This window comes from Acanthochromis polyacanthus, chromosome 12 (assembly GCF_021347895.1).
Source record: "Acanthochromis polyacanthus isolate Apoly-LR-REF ecotype Palm Island chromosome 12, KAUST_Apoly_ChrSc, whole genome shotgun sequence".
Taxonomy (NCBI): domain Eukaryota; kingdom Metazoa; phylum Chordata; class Actinopteri; family Pomacentridae; genus Acanthochromis; species Acanthochromis polyacanthus.
Genome location: NC_067124.1, coordinates 24,868,197 through 24,885,289, shown reverse-complemented (window position 1 = coordinate 24,885,289; position 17,093 = coordinate 24,868,197). Strand labels below are relative to the sequence as shown.

Below are 17,093 nucleotides of genomic sequence, written 5' to 3'. Positions count from 1 at the left end.
CTTGTTACACAAATTTAAAGAGTGTGTGTGTCTATGACACTACATAAAAGATAGGTATTCTGTCCTTCATTTAAAGGGCAACCCATACAGGAGTAACGGAGACAAAAACCATCATTGTGCAAGTATTGTTACCTTGACTGCAGCCTTCTTAAAAACAAAATCGCAATGAAAATAGAGAAACCTCAGTGCATGACTTAACATAGAGAGGAAACAAAGGGGAACAAAAGCCTTAAAAAACAGCTGAGGTTTTAATTCTTAAACAATCTTTCACGGGACTTAAGACCCTCTCTTTCCTAAAAATACAAATCAGAAGCAAATTGCTGACTTTGAGCTACAGGTTACATTTTACCCCCTAATTGCTGGACTCTATCCACTGTGCTTCATGAAGCGAAACCAGATAGTCATCCAGTGTTACTGTAGCGTTGCTTGTGGCCATGGCGGGTTGGCAAGCATGGCCTGAGTTCATGTTCGACAATGGGTTAATGTTTCTGAAGAACAGCTCAACAAAACCACAGGAAGACAGCCAGTCTCGGTGGACAAACCAAGGCCTGTCACTTGTCCAGTTTGTGGTCTGCTGCCTCCCGCCATCTTTTTCTTCTTCTCCCTCTTCTTTCCTATAGCCTCTCACTGAACCCAAAGGTTTTCCTCACAAAATTTACACACTCATCAGCTTGGCTATAATTTCCAGTCTGGCACTAACCACACCAGGACCACAGGAGTGATGCGACTGTACGCCTGTTTTTGGAATCAAAAATAATTACAAGCCTGCCAAGGATGCAAATCTAATAGTTGATGATTGGACCAGTGGGAGAAAATGTTGTCAGGCCTGTATTCACCTTTACTTCCAGCATGCTGCAACAATAATAAGGAAGCAGATGCAAATAAATTGGCAGTACACATTATGTCTGAGTCACAGGCACTCTGTAAATGAACTTCAAAAATCATGCAGACCAATATACCTGGGAGATACAGTGCACTGAATCAGCAAAAAGATGAGCAAAAACTTTTCTTCTAAGCACGGTAAAGGAGCTGTTTCAGTTCAGTTAGAAAAGCAGGTGGAAACTACTGGACAAAAAAAGGCTATGTCCAGTCAGAACAGCAATGGAAGATCTACTTGCCATGCTGCAGAAGGCACAAGGTAGGTCTGTCTGCTACTCTTAACCTGTGCATTTGTAATGCTTGATACAACATGTTAATGTGATTTCATACCGGCTGTGGCCAAACGGGGCCAGACCTGGAGGCCAAGGCCCGGTGGTCTCAGCAAATAGCCTGGACCGGCCTGTGCTGTGTCAGCCCTGGATTATGGATGACAGGGAGCCTGTGGGCCTGACAGGTAATAATTCACTCCCCATGGGTCCCACACCCTTCACTGGACACAATGCAACTAGCCAGGAAAGGGTGGGGGTGCGGCAAGGTGGAGGGGTGCAGCCTTGGAGTTCTCATCCTCGCAAACCAACCTCTTCTCTCTCCCCTCCACCATGCCCTTCAAGAAGAAAGGCTTTCATTGGCTGCAGAGTTGCCAGGGGTAACCAGCCATTATCAAAATGAAATATGAGGTGCCACAGACCAGTGCCTCTCTCAGGTGCAGGGCCAAACAAAGTCCCATATGTCGCGGATGAGGAGCGGAGATTAACTGTTGCTTCCTGAAGCACAGCGCTGCACCAAGCCATTCTTTAGACATCAGCAGTTGCACATGTGCTTGAAGTCTGAGACACTTCAGACAAATCACCACTGTTGAGGTGTCACAACAATAGCCCAAAATACATTATCCAATGCTCTCGAGTTCTACTGAGCTCAAAATGGGGGGAAATGAGCATGACTGCAACAATTCGGCAACTTCAAGTTGGCCTGGGAATTTAATGTGAAGCATCTTCATCTGTCATGCTGAATTTCAGCTCTTTTTTCTTTTGACAATTCAAACTGCACACTAACTGTGTGTGTATGAGCGTTATATATAGCTATGTTCAGATATTGAGCACTTTATCTTGATGATGAAAATGGAAATAGGCTTGCTGAATGTCCCCCAAGGGCCACAGTCCTCAGCCCCTGGTTAGGAGCCTATTTCAACCATCATTACCCTGAGGACCATTAGGAAGATGCCATCTGCACACACACGGCCCTTCCACTGGGGCCTCTTGTCATTTCAAAACTAAAAGCAAGCGATGAAATGGAAATCGGAAATAAAATTACACACTGGGCTAAATGCACCATTAACCATGCTAACTGAGCGACGGACCTATCAGCGCCTCAAAATGAGAGCTGGACGAAGAGCAAGCAATTTTCAGCAGTGACGAGGAAACGAATGCACTGCTGGTACTTTGGTCTCTCACATTTATGACTGTAAGTCACTTGTCAGCAGAATATGACTTTCCTAATGGTAATGTGTGAAAGAGGAGGAAAAAACAAAGAAGAGTAAGTCAATTGTAAGCGTGGGTGACCGCCATAAATGAGAGCTGAATGTAGATTGGTATGTATTAATACACAGTATGAGTGAGAGCACAGAAAAGACCTGCTGGTTAATTATCAGACTGGCTATGCAGGTGCATCCCACCAGTGCTGAACGGCAACAGCACCTCTCTTAGTCAACGCACAAGTTACATGTCAAACAAAATGACCTGAAACCACATTGCAATGCCCTCTGTGCAGCATGAGTGCTCAGTCACTGTACAACTGCGGTTTGAAACCGCAAGCCATTAGCAACACCCTCCATCCTGTGATATCACTGCAGTGGCAGAGATGAACATGGACACGGAAAAAACAAAGAAAATCACAAGATCCGACCACACTGTCTCCACTTAAACATCTGACTGGCTGGGCTAGGGAGTGCATGATGCTTCTAACCGAGCAGCCAAAGCCAAAACAAAAGGCACATTCTGAATGAGTAAATGTTGCCTCTGCTGTTCAATCGAGGCAATGTAACCTTTAAGCTGAACATAAATTTTTTAAACTCCTGTGAAACTTTTGCAAAGCTTGGGAAAGATCTGAGAAAAATAACAAGACCCAGCAGCCTCTGAGTCAGACGAGAAGGCACATACAATATTACCTTGCAACAGGCCAAAATCGAAAAACTACTGGTGTAGTCTGTCTCTGTTTGTGCATGGCTGAGATTTATTTATTGTTGAAATGTTCTTAGCCTCAACTGAAACTGAACACCCACTGAGGGAGATGAGAGGGCTAATGCACAACAGGCTGAGACAAACCATAGTCCCATTTCTGCAGAGAATGGCTCAAGAGCAGCTCTTAGCATCTATTTCAACATAAATAACCACCAGCGGCTCCGAGGAATCTTTGCAGAGAAAAACACAGGTTTCAAATCTCATTGTGCATCGTAGGCAACACTGAAGTCCAACACAGGCTGCTGCTGCTGAAACTCTGCGTGCAAAAGCAGAAACCTGTTAGAACAATGAGCTCATCGTTTTCCCTCCGAGTTTGGCATTTAGACAAAACTGCAGATGAAGTAAGCATGATTTAGGAGGAAAAATCTATGCAAAGCGAAAGAGTGAAATGGGTTGTTTCAATAAAACAGAACAGGCGTGCAATTACGGTTTTCTGCTCCACAGTCTCAAATGCATGCATTTATGTTAACAGCTATTAAAAGAGAGCAGATTCTTCTTTATGTGCTGCCTTTTCTTGCATAGACAGGTCCCGTGTAAACAAGTTTGGTCCGTTTCCGTTAGAAAATAAACCGGGGTACGCAAATTCAATTAGTGTCTCAGGCAAACTGCCACTGAAAGACAATTTATCAGCTGCTTATTCGTTGCAAGTTGCTGTGGACCCTTGCAACAACGGAGTGAGAACACGATCTCAGTATTGCAGGACTGATAGAATAAGGTACAGAAAATGTACATTCATGAAACACATGCAGAAGACTGGGGGGAAAACCAGTGCAACAACGGCTCTTACAAGCTGCCCGCTCCCCAAGCGAAAATGACCGAGACTCTGGGGGGAAAAAAACAGACAACTAGCGGCTTCTCCGGAGCTGAGATTCAACTTAGGAGTGGAGGAATAGTTCAGACTAGTAAAACGTGTCGAAAATGTTGTTTTCAAGTTATTAGCGCTCCTCGCATGCTGAAATAATCTTTTTGCTGTTGCAAACTTACGAGCATCAGACTCCTAATTAGCAAAGTAGGCACAGCTGCAGCAGCACCGCTTAAGTCTTCAACTAGCAAACGAACCACTTCTTACCTTATTGTTTCCTTCGCAGTTCCACCGTGAAAAAACGCCGTAGTCTCTCTGAGGAGATACTGTCGCAGAGAAGAAGCAGTAAAGTAGCAGAAAGAGTTGTTAGTTTTTGTTTGTTGTTTCGCCGAACGGTTAGTATTCCCAGAGGGCCAGCGCAGCGAAAAGGCGCCCCTCACTGCTGTGACAGGACTGAAGCCAGTCAGACTGAAATCTCAACACTTCGGCAGCCGCTCAGGCCACGCCCCCCAAGGCTGAGTGTGGCAGGCGTTCTGTCCAATCATAGAGCAACGTTAGAGTACAGTCCCTTTCGATTGGCTAGCGGCTCGAGTTTTGTGCTACGCTCCGCCCAGCACGGCTCACTTTTCTCCCAGATGTTAAATGCCTCAGCATCAGGGCCCCTGTGAACCCAGCCAGCCAATCAGAGCGCAGGATAGAGGACTTAAACACACACACATAGTTTGACTTGGTGGAGGGAGTTAGATCCATTTAAACAAACGTGAAACAACATTAGATTCATTATTTTACTTCTAAATGATATTTTATTATACCACATTAGCAAAGGTGAGTTACTGTAATTATTTTCCATAAGTCTGATATAGCATAACATAAAGTTAAATACATTCACTTACAAAAAGTAAATGTGTTTGCACAATTTTAACCATTTTAATCAGTTGATGTCCCTCGCTGGTAATGCATTACAGATCTAAAACTCATCAGATTGACATAGTTGTACTCCCCCCCCCGATGATCTCATCTTGCCTGAATATGGCTTAAATGCAAATCTACATAGTTGCTCCCCTCCCCACCTGATTCCACCAGCTCACTTATGACTCTGCTTTAAAACTATTCTACACTAGCAAGTTGTAATATTGTAATACGTCAGGCACACATGTTCAAACCGGAAACCGATTCTCAAGAAAAATCTTGATACAGAAGCAGTTTCCTATGCAACCCCAGCAGTTTGAATCCATGTTTCTGAGACATCAGTGTAGCTTCACATGAAATACTCAGCCATAATGGTAACTGCTTAACATCACACTTTCGTTCATTTGTGTTCAACAAAAAAGAAATGTCAAAATTTTAATTGATCTTTTATGAATTGTCAAAAATAGGAAAAACTATTAATTAGAAGTTCGGGGAGGACTCATTCTCTTCACGATGCATATTTGGTCACAAACAACATTTAAAAACCTATTAAATATAGGCTATATATTCCTTTTACAGTGAAGACATGCTGTAAATGTTTGAGTTTTGAATGATTTGGAATTCAATTATTCTTGTTTGTACAATATCCAGTTTACTACAACAAATCTATAAACATTTTTTCAATGCATATCCTTATTGTGCATAGTGTCCTTCAAAATAAACATGTTTCCATAATGCTGCATTGTATAAGAGCAGTGAAAATTTTTACTTGCATGTACTCTGAATGCCCTACAAAAGAAAATAGCTGAATGTAATTTGAAAGGCAGGGGCACAGTGTACGGACAACAGTTCATCAGATGGTGATGATGATGTGCAGTACAGTGCCAGAAACACTAATATGACACCTGTGCAGAGATGGCAGAGCTGAGGCATTCGGTTTGACTGTATCTGCATTTGATGATAATCTAATAGATGACCATGGACTCGCTGACGCATTCATTTCTAGCCATCATCTATTGCATTTCAATTTCAGTCAGTCTTTCTTGTCAAAATGCTCCTGAGTCAGACACAGGACAACAGTTCAAGTGGCCTCCGCACTGGTTATGATACATATACTGTTAGCCACTTTGGTCGTCATAAAAATGAGCAGGACTCAGTCATGCTTTTTTATTACATTCCTCCTGAGCCTCAAGATGTAGCAAAGACGTGAATGTGTTTGGGGTTAGCTGTGACTCAACACCAGCACATTTTCTTCGATCATTTCTTTGGCAGTGTGATGCTGCCTGTTGTGGTGAGGCACTTTGGAGGTGATGGAGAGGACAACAGTGCAGAGGGGTTTGCAAGATTTGTATGGGTTTGGTAAATCTTTGACCACGTTCAGTTCACCACAACAATCTGCTAAAGAGGTTTGAAATGTTGACAGGTTTTTCTGCTTTTGAGTTTTCAGAATTGCATCATTTTCTTCAGATTAACAGAGAATAGGTTGAAACCCCAATGCAAACATCTTCGTAGCCTCAAGCTGCAGCGCTTTTACATGTGCATAGACCATCCAAAAGCTACTTTGACAAACGGATTGCTGAGCTGCAAGGATAGTTCATCGTTTCAGGATAGATGCATACTTTTCATCTTGTCAAGAGTTGGATGAAAAACAATGATACCTCTCTTGTATTTGTATACCAAGTTGCAATCAAAAACTGAAAACTGGCTTCATCCAGAGTTAAGAAAACACATGTAGCAGCTCTTCTAAAGCTCAGGAATTAACGGCTTACATCTTGTTTGATTCATCAATATAAAACAGATGCTTAAGAAGAGACAAGCTATCTTTTTATATGAGTTGCATGTCTATTTCCAGTCTTACCGTACTGACTTCAGATTGGCATCAATCTTGTCATCTAAAGCTTGGCATGAAGCCAAATATTTCCATGAAATCTCTATTTCCCCTCAACAATAAAGTCATGGTTGTTCTTAGAAACAATAGCAATATTCTTATCACTGATGTCTCCCTCTGTGAATCCAGGAGTTATTCTGTGATGACATTTTATAATACACAGCAGGTCACTTTCATTTTATGACTTTCAGCAAACAAAGGGGTATGAACTCCTTGCGTCTTACCTTCTTATCTCACAAAACCACACTTCCAGCAAAAACAACAGAGGTGCTGAGAAATTTGAACACAATAATTGGTTGGAAAAGGGCAGAAGAGCTGTGGGCTGTCATCATCATTCAAATTGGCGCTCACTTGTTTGCATAGGAACAAGGAAGTTGATACAGTAAGGTAGCCGAACTTTTGTCAAGGCACAAACAATTTTAAAAGGATACTAGATAATCTTTTTGGAAAAATGGGAATTTCTATGGCAAAGCAGAGGTACATTCTAATTATATTTTTGTTACTTAAGTTCTTTTTCAGGTACTCCAAGAGATATGAGGTGTATTTGTAGATGCAGGTGTGATATATGCAGAACTATGTAAGAGTTTTAGGCACTTACATTGTTGAGATTTCATCCCTTATGTGATCTGATTGTCTACTCAGTTCTAAATAGATTCTGCAGTGACAACATCCGCAAACATTCAGCCAGAATAAACAAGTGACAAGTAGTCCTACAAAGGATTGTAGGGGATCCACAGAGCCCTGATCTGAACTTCATCAAGTCAGTCTGGCATTACATGGAGAGTCAGAACTGAGGCTTCCTAGATACACAGAACGACTGTGCCAAGATCTCCAAGATGCTTGGTGCAACCTCCCTGCCAAGTACCTTGAAAAACTCAGTGAAAATGTACCAATGAATTTTAATTTGATTTAGGGTTATCCTCTTTATCCCATGAATTCCAATTCATCCACAATGAAAAATGCTAGTGCAGAGTCTACACAAATGTACAGAATTTTTAAAATGGCATCTAAAAATGTGTGTTAGCTGACACAAATATCATGTGAGCATGGCATTACTTTTAGTCAACAAGTTTTGATATTTGAATTAATTTTGTTTTGATTTGTAAAGGTGACACATCCAAAAATATGCTTTCATAATTGTCTAGTGGAGATTGTTGGGAATCTAGCAATATCAGAACCATGATTGTAGAATTCTGCATACCTTAGAAGTATCTGAAGCATCCACATGTAGCGGTTGACATGAAGGTATGGTAAACAACCCACATGTTTAATAGGTATCTACTGTGATATTAAAATATCTATGCAATGGCATGTTCATGAGCACGACAAACAAGAGCAGTGGGTGTTGAGTTGGACACAGTACTGCAGCTATGATTGAATTTCATGTAATTTTAACGTATTTCTTGCTCTTCCACACTGACACACCAATTGCCGTGTTAGAAAAATCAAGTCATGCAGTTTAATTACTTTGTCAAGGAACGTGGTGGAGTTATGTGGCGATTGGCGTACATTTGTCCATCTATTTTTCCATGAATAACATCACTCAAAAACGGATTAACGGATTTGGATGAAACTTTCAGGCAAGGTCAGAAATGACTCAAGGACCACCTAATTAGATTTTGGCAGTGATGCGGCTTATAGTCTGGAGCTACAGATTTGTTAAAGATTTCTTTATCATTAGGACATAGCGGCATGGCGTCACTATAACTATGACAACAAGTGGATGCTATGTCAGATGCCTGCTGACCATCACATGATTGCGAACCAACAACAAATTGACCACTATCGACTTACTGGGATTTATCTGTCTGAAATCATACAATGACTGAGCACTCTTGGCAGAGTACTGCGCTCTCTGAGTGCTTATCTTGTTTGATATGTCTTCCACTTTCAATGCAACGTTGCCAGGGCAATCCAGCTAAGAAGAAGGGAAGAATTATGAGGTGCTAAAATGATAGTAACCATCAGTAGAATATAGAAAAAAAGGAAATCTGTGCACAAATCAAATGTAGTATGATTTAGACATGTAGCACAAAGGTCATGTCCTTTATGTTCTCTTCTTTAACTGTTCATAAATGGCAACAACACTCTGTATATGCATTTTTTTTTAAAAATGCAGGAAATAAGTTATTGTTATGGTAAACATACCACAAACTGTTGATGCAATCACTGGACAAACCACTGCTTCAACACTGTCACAATCCCCAGATCCACCAACTGCAGCTCAAATACCAAACATGCTAATAAATACAAGACGATCCTGTGACCATGAGAAAGTCTTAAAAACTCACCCTGAAGTCCATAGATGGACTCAGGACTGACAATCATGCTGCAGTACATCAACAAATGCCTGCATTGAGGAAGGGAAGCACAATGGCGGAATTCAAACAGCCTGGTTTGGAGACTACAGAAACAACTGGAAGACTCGCGTCACCTTAGAGCCAATTATGAGAAACACACACAAGCTATATATTTCATGTCTGGTCCCACGGGTCTCTTTGAGTGAGCAAAAGCACTGAAAGCTGAAGAACAGAAGGGGAGAAATGTGGGCTATGAATCCAGCATAATGATGACAGTGTTCCACAAGGCTTCGGTGTCTCATCCTCTCACAGGACCACAAAGAACCACGGAGAATATCTACCTGTGTTTATCCACAGGCTGGGCATACCCCTGCCTGTCAATAAATCCTAATACATGTTAATGTATTCACGCTACTCCACTGGGACAGCACTATATGAACAAACTTGGATTGATGTTTTGTATAATGAACTAATGTAATGGGCAACTCTGGATCTTCTCAATGTGTGGGTGTGACTTAAGGTTGTGCGTATATTGTAAGCTATTGTGTGCTTTTTGTGTCTTTGGGGATACCTTTAACTTGTCGTAAACAAAAAAAGGGAATTATAATGATAATGATAATAGCTAACTTTACATCTTGGTTTTTTATGGGATGTTTGGCCTTCAGTCTAATCTCAGATGGATTTAGCAAAACCTTGGAATACATATGCTGAATGTTTTCCACATGTACCAAATTTTCCAGAAATACCAAACATGTCAGGGTGAACTGTGGACAAACGACATCATCAACAATAAAGGACAGTGAGTCACATGGAATCTCGGGCTTCAATATTTGACTAAGTAAAATCAGTTTTATCACAGTTTTAATGAAAAGATGAAACAAGCAGTTATAGAATCTATACGATAACGTCAGATTTTACTGAGGTTTTAATACTGACCACAAAAACCCTCACCCATTGCCTTGTTTGGACATTTCTGAGCATTGGCTTATTGCTGTGTGACTCTACAAAAGACCTATGAATCCCACACTGTTCATCTAATATGGATGTAAAGGCACTCCAAAAAAAAGAAAAAGAAAAAAGCTGCCAATCAACATTTAACCACTTCATTGTTGTTTTTTTTAATATGAAGTGTGCTTAGCCAAAAGTGCAGAGCTAAAACAATTGAATCACGTTCCACTGTAGATGACATCTTCTGAAGTTTAAAGTACTGCTTTGTTCATCTGTCTGTTTTAAAACTCAACTTGCTGGCTAACTTTTGTACTAAATTTCTACTTTTTTTTTTAATGGTTGCTGAGTCATTTAGATGGCCGGAGTGGGACTCATTTTCAGCCCTGGACTTTCATGCCTCAGACCGGCCCACTCTAGGTCACGACCTATTACTATTAAAACCATGTAATTCTAGCCTTGCATGTTCAGTCTACAATAGCGCACTGTTCTGCAAAGTCTTGTAATTCAGTGTGTTTTTCTAAAATATTTCCAATTCAGTGCAAGTAAGGGTTGCTTCACAATGTGGATATATTTCAACATGAGTGCACATCTCCAACATTATTCTTTACAACAATATCAGAATATATTTTCTGTTCAAATACCGGTAAGTGTTCAAGGATATCCAAACCTTAAAAATGAAATAAAAGAAGAAATAATAATATCAAATTTAAAAAATAAAAAATAAAATAAAAGGTGTTGCACTTTCTAATAACACTATCGTCTCTTTTTCCTCTGCAGGGAAACAGTTCCATCACAACTTAAATTTCACAAATATGAGAACATCAGTTAAAGGGCTAATCTCCAACACTATTCTTTACAACATCACAACGTCCTTTTTTCCAATATCTTTTGTCCTCATTAGGGTCGCGGGGGTGCTGGAGCCTATCCCAGCTGACTCGGGTGAAGGCAGGGGACACCCTGGACAGGTCACCAGTCTGTTGCAGGGCTACAAATACAGACAAACAATCACACTCACATTCACTACGGGCAATTTAGAGTTATCAGTTAACCTCAACATACTTTTGGACTGTGGGAGAAAGCCGGAGTGCCTGGAGAAAACCCACACATGCACAGGGAGAACATGCAAACTCCATGCAGAAAGATCCCAGGCAAGCCGGGACTCGAACCAGGGATCTTCTTGCTGCAAGGCGAAAGTGCTAACCACTACTTCACTGTGCAGCCCTTCATTATATTTATTCTAATAATATTCACTCAATGAACAATCCTACCTCCCACTCTGGGCTTGTGGGCTCTTAGCTGCTGCTTGGTGTTGGATCTTTCTTCTGACTCTGAGGGGCTGCAGGACAAAGTTTCCCAGTTATGTGGTCGCATCATACTATTATTTAAATTACATAAGGTTATGTTTTACGCCACAATGACACACAATTAATTGACTTGATAATTAACTTGAACGGTGGTTTGCAAAGTTCAACATCTTGCCATATCCGTTTCCTCATCCTCATTTGTCGTTTCAAACCGCGAGCTTTAGAGAAAAAGTTTCTAATTTCTGCATAATCGGCTGCGTCTGTTTCCAGAGCTTTCCTCTTTTTAATTCTTGCCTTCTCCTCACCACCCTTGCTCTTCCTGTTTTCCATATTTCAAACACCTCTGACCGTGTGCATGAACGTGTTACGTCATGGTGCATCTGCAAAAAAAAAGCCAGTGGAGGCGGCCCAGGAACAGCGGTAGCAGCATAATGATCAACCCAGTGCCATGACTGAACACCGGCCCAAAAAATGTTAACACCGGCCCTCGCGGCCCAAACATCAGACCGGCCCACCAGGAATTGTCCCGGTCCTCCTGATTAGCCACTCCAGGCATGGTCTTACACATGGAGAACAGCATGCTTGCTTTCAGTCAGTCTATTCTCATCAGGATTCATGGCACTGAACTTAGTTGTACAACAGCCATGTGATCACAGCTGTTTCTCTGTGTAGAGTGATAGTTACAGTCAGAATGTCTATTTAGGAAAGCTAAAGAGCAACTTGGACGTTGAATTCATTTGCAAATTGCTCCTTAATATTTCTCTGCTCAATTTTACACATTTTATGATACAAGAAAAGCAGATAGTCGGATGTAAGCTTAGATTTTCTGAGCAGTGCTCTTAAAACTGTTATTTTATATGTCGCATAAGGGAGTCGTATCTGCCTCAGCGCACTGTGCAGTATGGGTTTGTTCAGCTTGAGCAGCTGCGGTTAGGAAAGATAGTGTTTTTAAATAATTACCCTGTTTTTCACAATTGTTGATTGTGGTAAACTATTGTGTTGGTGCAGGTTGCACAAACTTCAGCCTGTCAGGACACACTCTTCTTCTTAACTGTGGAGGCAGCAGGCTGGGTGTGTGTGTGTGTGTGTGTGTGTGTGTGTGTGTGTGTGTGTGTGTCCGATAAAAACTTCACTGCTGCATTAGGAGCAAAAAACATGGTCATGTGCAGTGCTTATTGAAGACAGGAGGAGTTTGTTGCTGGTGATATGATGACGTTCCAGACTGGATGACTAAGTCAGGACATGTGCCACTCAGATCAGTCACACATTTGGCTCGACAAAAATACAAACTGTGTAGCGTAAATATTAATTTATGCTTGCTAACGCTCTTGCATGAAGCACCATAAAACATAGTATTGATTTATGTTAGACAAGCAAGATATTCCTGATAAAAACTGATCCATGCACATTAGTTCCTTTTACGGTGAGTCTTAATGATTGAGCAAATACTACTTGAGCTTATAGCCTGATACGTGACAGCAAATCTTCCAGTGCTGAGATGTAACAGAGAGTCAGATGACGCTATCTAACGGCAGTCAGTCTACAAGATGCCTGCCCTCTTGTCCACTAGTTCCCCTCACACTACAAATGAATTTCTTACAGATGGCAATTTTTTTCTTCTAATCCTTCTATGTTCCTGGACTTTGTGATGTCCAGCAGGCTCATACATACAAAGCTGCAGTCTCTCATATGCATAGGAATATACAACTCTACAGTTTTTCATGTGTTACAATACCTTTCTCATTGTTAAATTGCCTGGCTGTTCTGCCTCTTATGACATCCCAACCAAGCTGTGTTGTCTGAGGTGAATATTTGTAGCAAAAATTGTTGTAATTGTTATTAGAGTGCATATACAGACTTCTCGCTCCTTATACACTTTTCTACTAATTAACTCACTGAGGTCACAAAGGAGCAAGTTGGTCTTTATTTGTATTTATCCCTCACAGCAGAGTACAAAGCAGGAGTGACTTCATAATAGGAGCAGCCATAAGAGGACTGGAAACATGTCTCGCCATTTGGCTGTATTAGAGGTTTGCTGTGTGTATTCTGTTTCTGTCTGATCTTAATCCAACACTGGGATTTGTAATCCCCAGAAGGTTTTTCAACTAAACAAAGATTAGCCGAGATTCAGTTGTTTGTTTATCATCTGAATTCATGTCAGAGGTCAGCTTCAGGACTAATGGGAGCAGAACAAATGGAGCTCTGATTTTCTCTCCCTCCTCCCGTCATTGCCGAGACACTGAGCAGAAGACAGACATCTGCTGCTGTTACAAAATACTGGCTTGACACACTTCACTGTCTCACACAGATGTAAATATGTTTTACATGATACGCTATCAGGGCATGTAACCACCGTTGCATACCAATAACTTTGTGTTAAGACATCAAACGGTGGCATATGGTTGGCAGAGATGTCCATTTAGAAACTTTGATTTCAAAAATACTGAAAACACTGTTATACTCTGATGGACTGGAAAGTTATTGGTTCATTTGTTCTGGAACATCTGTCCATGCTGATGTTTGACATCTATTCTCTGGACACTCTTGAGACAACAAGCTGCTCATCTCATCTTTATTGTTTTAATATCTCCAGTGGTGGAAAGTAACTGAGTACATTTACTCAAGTAATGTTAAATACACTGTTGAGGTACTCATTTTTACTGTTTAGGTCCTCTCCACCACATCTCAGAGGGAAATGGTCAACTTTCTGCAGTGTTACAATTATCTGACTGATTTTACACAATGAATAATATCACACATTTTAAGAATACAAAATACTGTTCAGGATTAAACCAGCAGTTTCCAGCATTTTTGGCTCCTGACTTCTTTCGTAAAGCAGTGTGACTGGGCTCACATTCCAGATTTCTCTGAATTGATAACAGTTCCACAAACTGCGTTTTTTTTCCCCTCTAAACTTCTCATGTGGTTTCATTTAAGTCGTTCAAATGATTCAATATCTCAACAACAATCAAAGAATAAAGAAAAAGTTCAAACACTGAAAATAGATCAGAATGTCTTTCTTTCCCCACTAATCATGTGATGCATGTAAAACTGAATATAATGATATATCAGTGCGGGGGAATAAGTCAGTACATTTCTTTTAATATTTAAATTACATTTTGATGCTAATATTTCTGTGCTTTCGTGCAGAACTTGTACTTGCAATGGGCTATTTTTTACATTTTTGTATATTCTTAATTAAAGGATCTGTAAACTTCTTAAACCACTGATTATTGTTCTCATGTCTATTTTCTTAAAAATAGAATCTCAAGACACCAATTTCATTCTGCTGGTATTTTATCAGAATCGGAATCAGAGTTTGTCAAGTGAATACTTTCAATATCTTTCTGTTTTATTGCCCAGAACTGTGCCATTTGGTTTAATCACGCTATTGAAATCAACATCAAAAGCAGGTACATGTTTCTAGTTAAAATTCTTTGATAAACCAACAGCATGCGACTGTTCCTCCCTCAAACCCTGAAACAACAGAATGACAAAGAAGTTACTAGCTGGCAAGCACAGCGGAGGACTGCGATCACAAGAAAACAGCTGTTTTTTTTAAGACAATAAGATAATTATGTGAAACATTTGAAAAAGAGATTTGAAACCGGAGCTTGAATTTTAATTTCACCAGAATATTTGTTGTGGCTGGAAATGACACAAACAAGTGACGAACCATTGTTTGAAAGACATAAATGATAAATGTAACTATCTATGGGGTTTTTAGTTTTCTTGCAGTTTTAACTTAAAATGCCATGTCCAAATTTGTTCTCGATAATCCTTTGTAACATGTTTGTTGTGACCACAGCAATCAATTGTTTTTTAGAGTTGCTTTAAGTCTTTTCGCATGTCTCTACTGGGATTTTTTTGACTGTCTTTTACAATGACATTCACATAATGGATGTTTGAAGGCTTTCTTGCCATCACTACAGTTCCCTCCACAGATTCTTGATGGGATTCAGGTCCTGACTCTGCCGAGTTTGCTCCGACATGCTCATATTTTTTTTAACCATTTTTTGACCACTTTGGCTGTGTATTTCTGTTTAATGTCCTGTTGGAAGGTCGAATGCTGCCCAAGGACAATTTTTTTTCTGTAGACTGCATGATGTTTTCCTCTAGAATCTTAATGTCATTTTCTTCTCTCATGATACTGTTTACTCTGACAAGGTTGCCTGGCCCACTGGCTGAAAAACACAACCAAAGCATTACATTCCCATCCACCATGTTTGACCGTGGAGGTGGTGTTCGGGGGCTTCTGAGATCTGATTTTCCTGTGTCCAGACGTCTTCATTTTTGTCTCATCTGACCACAGAATTGATGACCGAGAATGTTCCTTTTTCGTGAAGGCTCGGTGACCTCTTGTGTTGTGAACTGGAGTCCTCATTGGTCAGAGTCCATGGAGACCAGCCTTGTGCAGCATGTGCTGGAGTGTTTTCCTTCAGATGTTGGTACCAGAATTGCTGAGATTCATCAGGATGACCTTGGTGGTGATCCTTGGATACATCTTGGCCTCTAGCATTACTACCATTCTTGCCAAGTCATGGGGTCACTTCTGGTTTTCTACTATAACCTTTATAACTCTGTCAAACTCCTTGTATTTTCTGATTCCGTGTTGCACTGTGACCACTGTTACTTGAAAGCACTTAGATATGACTTAAAGCCCTCTTGTGAGCAGCCAGAATGTGCAACTCCTCCTCAGTGATGCACCCTAATAGCATGCTCAGTAAGCTCTTTGGTTATTTAGCATAGGTTGCATGCGACTAGTAACTGACTAGATAACTAATGCATCAGCTTTTCCAAATTCATTGTTTATTAAAATGCTCTAAAACACAGAAAGAATTACCACAACCTTTTGTGAATATTGCATTGTCTAAAATATCTGCAACAATTTCAAGTGATATAAAACATCATAAGGAAAAAGTAAAACAACAAAACACCTATAACTGAGACAAACATCAAATTATTTCTCTAACACAATGTGTTACCATCTCACTTCTTTATGACATGGATATAAATAATGCTGGGCTTAACTGTATATGTTAATGAATTATGTTATGCAATTCAGAAATGTATCATACATACATATACTGGTTATTCACAGTGTCATATTTTAAAATTGATAGTCATTTTCAGAGAAATTGCAATCAAATCTGCTCACTTTTTGAATGTAATATTATAAACTGCACATAATGCAACTACAATTTATCCACACGTATGTAATCAACTATAGCAAATGGTCAGAATTACTTATTGTCTTTAATTCTGTGCTGCATTTATTGAGTCAGAGTGTTTCATAGCGGTTACTGTCTGACACAAGGACACTCGAGCAGAATGGACAGTCGCTGACACTGCAGTTTGAACTTTGGTCATCTGGCTGAAGGGCACCCGCTCTGACCCCAAGGTCCCTGAATGCAGTAGTCTACTCAACATTTTCTGGCTCAGACACCACCATGTGGTTAACATCCATGTGAGTGAAAACATCATGCGGAACCTCATGACATTCAGACAGAAACTGGCCGGATGCCCGAGGTCACTGGGGTGTTTTTGTCTTTCAGTAGAAATGGTTGAAAATGAACTTATTCATGCTGAACAGGCATCCTATTTCCTACATGCTGTTTTCACAGTGATTCTTGTTACATAATGCTACATAAAAGCTGATAAGAAGCACCACTGATTGTTCTTATGTTACGGATGGAAGACACTACGACTGCTTCTGGATCATTCAGTGTAACAATCATGGAACAAACAAGAACATAAATACCCACTACTGTGGTGCCAGAAAGGCTGTTTTGGAGGGAAAATAAGTCTATCAATGAATCAAATGTG

General features: G+C 40.4%; 1 protein-coding gene across 6 annotated transcripts in view; it reads right to left on the bottom strand.

The window, feature by feature from the left end:
• sema6e (sema domain, transmembrane domain (TM), and cytoplasmic domain, (semaphorin) 6E) overlaps nucleotides 1–4,397 on the bottom strand; it is a 172,768-nt gene extending 168,371 nt beyond the window's left edge. For 4 of the 6 annotated variants that reach the window (XM_051956794.1, XM_051956795.1, XM_051956793.1 and 1 more), the window contains exon 1: nucleotides 4,186–4,397. The gene's annotated coding sequence lies outside the window, so the exon portion shown is untranslated. The remainder of the gene's footprint in view (nucleotides 1–4,185) is intronic. The other 2 variants (XM_051956797.1, XM_051956798.1) reach the window with 1 other exon arrangement.
• Between the last annotated feature and the right edge of the window lie 12,696 nt (nucleotides 4,398–17,093).